The sequence below is a fragment of the Rhinoderma darwinii genome, chromosome 2 (genome assembly GCF_050947455.1).
Source record: "Rhinoderma darwinii isolate aRhiDar2 chromosome 2, aRhiDar2.hap1, whole genome shotgun sequence".
Taxonomy (NCBI): Eukaryota; Metazoa; Chordata; class Amphibia; order Anura; family Rhinodermatidae; genus Rhinoderma; species Rhinoderma darwinii.
Genome location: NC_134688.1, coordinates 370,371,983 through 370,379,339, shown reverse-complemented (window position 1 = coordinate 370,379,339; position 7,357 = coordinate 370,371,983).

The window sequence follows — 7,357 nt, the reverse complement described above, 5'->3', positions numbered from 1 at the left end:
TAAAGCAGCATATGTACAATAGGCCCATATGAAGAAAGTGCTGTCCGTATACTATCCACAATTGCAGATAGTATAGGACACATTCTATCCTATTGGTCAATGCACACGAGCATGGTTTCCACGGTCGCGTGCATTGGCTGGGAGCCCAGACCGCAAAAAGGTAGGACATGTTTGTTTCAAGGAAAGTATGGAATGTACGCCGCTGTGCCTGGTATACAATGTAGATGAAGTGGTGCTTGTCAGAGATCCCGGGTGCCTTCAATCAGCGGCAAATTTGTGAAATGTTCCGGACTGATATTACTTACTTTTTTTATACACTTAGAGAAGTCTCCCAAATTGCTTATCCCTGGCGAGTCTTCTGCTTCTGGCTGATGAAAACAATTCCAAGTTCTGTCCTAGGGAAAGAAAAAACAACCACGTCATTTTTTTGCACATGGACTCTCTTCCATTTATTGACACTTAAAGAGCTATTCCCAACTCAGATATTTCTGGCAAAGCCACAGAATGACATTAAAGGGGGTTTCTGGGACTTAAAAATTGATGGCCTACTTACAATAGATCATCATATCAGACTGGTGAGGGTCCAAAACCCAGGACCCACCCCCAATAAGCTGTTAAAAGCCTCTTCCCTCCTCACCAAGCACAGTGCTATACATTGTATAGCGACCAGTGGTTTAGCTATAGGGGTCACAGCGGTTGCCAGCCCCTAAGCTGTGACGCCAGCACTACAGCATAATGCCAGCCATAGCTGCCTCCACACAGTATAATGCCCCATAGCTGCCTCCGCACAGTATAATGCCCCATAGCTGCCACCACACAGTATAATGCCCCATAGCTGCCCCCACACAGTATAATGGCCCCACACACACCGTATAATGGCCCGCATAGCTGCCCCCCACACAGTATAATGGCCCCCATACAGTATAATGGCCCCCATAGCTGCCCCCACACAGTATAATGGCCCCCATAGCTGCCTCCACACAGTATAATGCCCCATAGCTGCCCCCACACAGTATAATGGCCCCCACACCGTATAATGGCCCCCATATCTGCCCCCCACACAGTATAATGGCCCCCATACAGTATAATGGCCCCCATAGCTGCCCCCACACAGTATAATGGCCCCCATAGCTGCCTCCACACATTATAATGGCCCCCATAGCTGCCTCCACACAGTATAATGCCCCTATAGCGGTCCCCACACAGTATAATGCCCCTATAACTGCCCCGCACACAGTATAATGGCCCCCATAGCTGCCTCCACACAGTATAATGGCCCCCATAGCTGCCTCCACAGAGGTATAATCCCCCCCATAGCTGCCTCCACACAGTATAATGGCCCCCATAGCTGCCTCCACACAGTATAATGGCCCCCATAGCTGCCTCCACACAGTATAATGGCCCCCATAGCTGCCTCCACACAGTATAATGGCCCCCATAGCTGCCTCCACACAGTATAATGGCCCCCATAGCTGCCTCCACACAGTATAATACCCCCATAGCTTCCCCCACACAGTATAATACCCCCATAGCTGCCTCCACACAGTATAATGTCCCCATAGCTGACTCCACACAGTATAATGGCCCCCATAGCTGACTCCACACAGTATAATGTCCCCATAGCTGACTCCACACAGTATAATGGCCCCAATAGCTGCCTCCACACCGTATAATACCCCCATAGCTGCCCCCACACAGTATAATACCCCCATAGCTGCCACCACACAGTATAATGCCCCCATAGCTGCCTCCACACAGTATAATGTCCCCATAGCTGCCTCCACACAGTATAATGTCCCCATAGCTGCCTCCACACAGTATAATGGCTTCCATAGCTGCCTCCACACAGTATAATGGCCCCCATAGCTGCCTCCACACAGTATAATGGCCCCCATAGCTGCCTCCACACAGTATAATGGCCCCCATAGCTGCCTCCAGACAGTATAATGGCCCCCATAGCTGCCTCCACACAGTATAATGGCCCCCATAGCTGCCTCCACACAGTATAATGGCCCCCATAGCTGCCTCCACACAGTATAATGGCCCCCATAGCTGCCCCCACACAGTATAATGGCCCCCACAGCTGCCCCCACACAGTATAATGGCCCCCATAGCTGCCTCCACACAGTATAATGGTCCCCATAGCTGCCTCCACACAGTATAATGGCCCCCATAGCTGCCTCCACACAGTATAATGGCCCCCACCCATAGCTGCCTCCACACAGTATAATGGCCCCCATAGCTGCCTCCACACAGTATAATACCCCCATAGCTGCCCCCACACAGTATAATGCCCCCATAGCTGCCTCCACACAGTATAATGTCCCCATAGCTGCCTCCACACAGTATAATGTCCCCATAGCTGCCTCCACACAGTATAATGGCCCCCATACAGTATAATCGCCCCCATACAGTATAATGGCCCCCATAGCTGCCTCCACACAGTATAATGGCCCCCATACAGTATAATGGCCCCCATAGCTGCCCCCACACAGTATCATGGCCCCCATAGCTGCCTCCACACAGTATAATGGCCCCCATAGCTGCCCCCACACAGTATAATAGCCCCCATAGCTGCCCCCACACAGTATAATGGCCCCCATAGCTGCCCCCACACAGTATAATGGCCCTCATAGCTGTGGCATTCATGGCTCACGGGCACAGTGAATTCAGGAGCAAGGGGCCGTCAGCTCCTTGCTCCAGCATTGAATTAAATTATATCTATGTCCTGCACAGATACAGTACTTGGCACATGAACCACAATTTTAAACACAGAAAGCACGATACAGCACGATACGATACAATACATTACATATACACACATACACACACAATGACCTCCTCACCAAGTCTCGTTGTTTTCTGGTGATAGGCTCCAACTTGCGTCCAGGCTCTCTTCCTCCGTCCGCAGCACGCTGCATCCTCTTCCTGAATCACATGGTACATCACGTGAGGGGCGTTCCATGCACCATGTGATCGCGATATCACGTGAGGGCCCTTCCTAGTGCGCTCACCGCAAGTAATTGTTTTTAAAAATCTGTTCTACTACGTTTGGCAACGGGGGCCCGTGGGCTTAGGGGCCTGGTCGCAACTGCGACCGCTGCGACCCCTATAGCTACGCCAGTGGTACTATACACTGTACTCCTGAATATAATAGTATTATACACTGTGCTTCTGCATATAATAGTACTATACACTGCACTCCTGAATATAATAGTACTATACACTGCACTCCTGAATATAATAGCATTATACACTGCGCCCCTGAATATAATAGTACTATACACTGTACTCCTGAATATAATAGTACTATACACTGTACTTCTGAATATAATAGTACCATACACTGTACTCCTGAATATAATAGTACTATACACTGTACCCTTGAATATAATACCACTATACACTGCGCCCCTGAATAAGTGAACGTGTGTGTGTGTGTGTATATATATATATATATATATATATATATATATATATATATATATATATGTGTGTGTAAAGGAGACAGCATATCTATAGAACTACGACCCTATAAACTATGGATAGGATTAGATACAGTGGCTCAGCACAGTATCACACATGATAAGATTAGATATAGTAGCTCAACAGACAGTATCACACATGATAGGATTAGATACAGTGGCTCAGCAGACAGTATCACACATGATAGGATTAGATATAGGGCGCAGCTTGCTGACATTGCAGTTCCAGCTCTGGACCCAGAAAAGTTAAGTATAAGAATTGCTTTGATTTTTTATGTGTTACTAATTATTTTTGTGTGTTTGTGTTATTTTACAGGTTCGTTTGTTGGACTACGTCGGATTCCAGGACTATTTCTATGACAGCGTTTTTTTTTATTCTCAATAAAATGGTTAATGAGGGTTGTGTTTGTTTTTTTATTTCAATAAAATATTTTTTCTATGTCCTTGTATTTTTTTGAACTTTATTATTCCGCCCTATTAATAGATGCTGGCTGATTGACAACATCCATTACTAAGGCGGGGCTTAATGTTAGCAGGCGCAGAGGCTAACACTAACCCCCATTATTACCCCGGTACCCACCGCCACCAGTGGTACTGGGAAGAGCTGGGAAGAGCTGGGTACGAACCAGTACCCGACCATCTGTAGTGATGGTCGGGTACTGGTTCAGCCACAGGCTGGTAATATCAACCTGCCAAAAACAGTGACCCTTCCCGCCTGGTAATGCTAGGCTGCTGCTGTTGTATCTGAAAAACACAGAAAAAAGGCCATACTTACAAATGGACACAGCCAGGTTGTAAGTATGGCCTTTTTCGGTGTTTTTGTATATGTCCCCTTGTTTTTATCGGTTCTGTTTGTACATCAGGAACGTTCTGTTCCATTTAAGGAGTTAGGGACTCGCAAGTCTGGGGATCCTTGTCGTGGATTGCGAGCTTGCGTCCTTTTGGCCAAAATGATTACTAATACCCCAGGTATTTTTCATTACTACTTATATTTGCTTCTTTTGGACACAGCCGGGTCTTTGATGCTGGGAGAGCATGGTGTGTTGTTGTTTGGCTTAGCAAGCAGGGTAGCCCGCTCTATGAATTATCAAGGCGTCACAAATAGGCTTCTACCTGGCTATACACGTTGTGCCTCATGACGTACACACTATCCCTCCATGTTTCACACACTTGCACCCCATTACCCATTTATTTCTATTGAGGCACTTCACTCATTACTGCCCTCTATATTTCACTCATAGTATTACACTTGCACACACACTATTCATTTATTATTTCTTACCACACATCCCATGCACCACACACACTACTCCCCTCAAGACCAGTGGGAGTGGCTATTATTATTTAAAGCACCTGCTCATTCCTTCATCAGCGTTTCTGACCTGGCTGTGTCCATTTGTAAGTATGGCCTTTTTCTGTGTTTTTGTATATGTCCCCTTGGTTTTATCAGTTCTGCTGTTGTATCTGGCGGGGTCCCCCCCATTTTTCATAACCAGCCAGATACAAGAAAGCAGCAGCAGATTAACATTACCAGGGGGGAAGGGCTACAGTTTTTGGCCTTTCCCAGCCTAATAATACCAGCCAGCCGTCTCTACAGATGGTCAGGTACTGGATCGTACCCGGCTTTTCCCGACACCCCTTGTGGCGGTGGGTACCGGGGTAATAATGGGCGTTAGTGATGGCCTCTGCACCGGCTAACACTAAGCCTCGCCTTAGTAATGGACGCTGTCAATCAGCCGGCGGCCATTACTAAGGCGGTAGTAATAAAGTTTAAAAACAAACAAAGACATAGAAAAAATATTTTATTGAAATAAAAACCACCCAGACAACCCTCATTAACCATTTTATTGATAATAAAAACGGTGTAATCGAAGTAGTCCTCGAATCCGACGTAGTCCAACGACCAAACCTGTAAAAAAACACAAACACAACAAAAACGATTAGTAACACATGTGGTAGGCTTCGTTACAGGGCCCATGTGTGATACTGTCTGTCAAGGCAGGCTTAGATACAGGGTCCAACAGACAGTAATCTTATACAGTACATGTGGTAGGCTTATATACAGGGCCCATCAGACAGGATCACACATGGGCCATGTATCTAAACCTACCATGTGCTTATGTAAGATGCTTAGATACAGGGCCCAGCAGACAGGATCACACATGGGCCATGTATCTAAGCCTACCATGTGCTTATGTAAGATGCTTAGATACAGGGCCTAGCAGACAGGATCACACATGGGCTATGTATCTATGCCTACCATGTGCTTATGTAAGATGCTTAGATACAGGGCCCAGCAGACAGGATCACACATGGGCCATGTATCTAAGCGTACCATGTGCTTATGTAAGATGCTTAGATACAGGGCCCAGCAGACAGGATCACACATGGGCCATGTATCTAAGCCCACCATGTGCTTATGTAAGATGCTTAGATACAGGGCCCAGCAGATAGGATCACACATGGGCCATGTGTCTAAGCCTAACATGTGCTTATGTAAGATGCTTAGATACAGGGCCCAGCAGACTGGATCGCACAATCTGTGATCCTGTCTCATGGGCCCTCTAAGCCTGCAACATCGTAGGCTTAAAGGGATTGTCCAGTCCCTAAACATTGATGGCCTATCCTCAGGATAGGCCATCAATAGCTGATGGGTCGGGGTCCGTCTCCCGGGACCCGCCAATCACCTGATTTGAAGGGGTCGCAGCACTCGTACGACAGCTGCTTCCCCTTCATTTCCCTTACTGGCTCACACTGTGAATCGCCGACACCGATTCACAGTGTGAGCAAGTGACCGGAATGAAGGGGAAGCACCCTCTCTCATACGAGCGCTGCGGCCCCTTCAAAACAGGTGATTGGCGGGGGTCCTGGGAGTCGGACCCCGCCAATGAACTTCAAGCAGACAGGGATATGAAACTTACCCTGCTCTTCAGCCGCGGCGGATGTCCTGACTCTATCCAGGACAAGGATGATGTGCGCGGCGCATAGCATTGTGACGTTATGCGCTGCGCACCGGAAACAGGAAGGTAAGTACTGTAGTTACTATAGTAACGGGCCCGCGGCTCCAGTTACTATAGTAACTATTTATTGATGTAGTGCGGCCCCTATAGCTACGCCACTGGTTGGGTGAGAGGTCCCGCTTCACTCCGGTTCTATGAACCGGCTGTAAATTTAACAGCCGGTAAGGGAGAACTGGGGCGAACTGGGCCCCCTTCCAGCCTCGGGCCTCGGGCCCCGGACACTTGCCCAGATTGCCCTCATTATAATCTGCCCCTACTTGACATAGTTAGGGTGCAGTCATGCAGCAGATTTTGTTGAAGATTCCTGCGATTAAAAATCAGTTCCATTCATCTGAATGCAGCAAAATCTGCTGCGTGTAACTGCACCGTTAGAGATGATGAGACTGATGGCATGGTCCATAACTACACAACCCCAAAGAAGCTTCTGTCTCTCCCCAGAGCCACAACCAGGGTGAAACTTTACGCTGTGCAGCACAGGAAGGCTAATCTCCCCAACCATGCCAAAACCACTCCCCATCTCACCCACTAGCATCTCTCCTCCCATAACTCCCACCACTAGACACCACTGGGACACATAAGAGGGTCATGTATGGCACAGATCCTTAAGAAAAGACAAAAAGTTGTATCCAGCGCTGCGTTTTTTAAGTCTGTTAAAAATAGGAATCTTCTTCCAAGTTTTATTGGCAAAGGATAAAAAACAAGTGCGGTGAAATAAGAATATTTCCCTAGTACAAATGGAGGGATGGTACAGCAATTTGAGCGATGCCTACGCGTTTCTGACGCTAGCTGCGTCCTTAGTCATGGCTGCTGTCATGTCTCGCTCGTGGTCTGTCAATTTATATCCGGTCTATT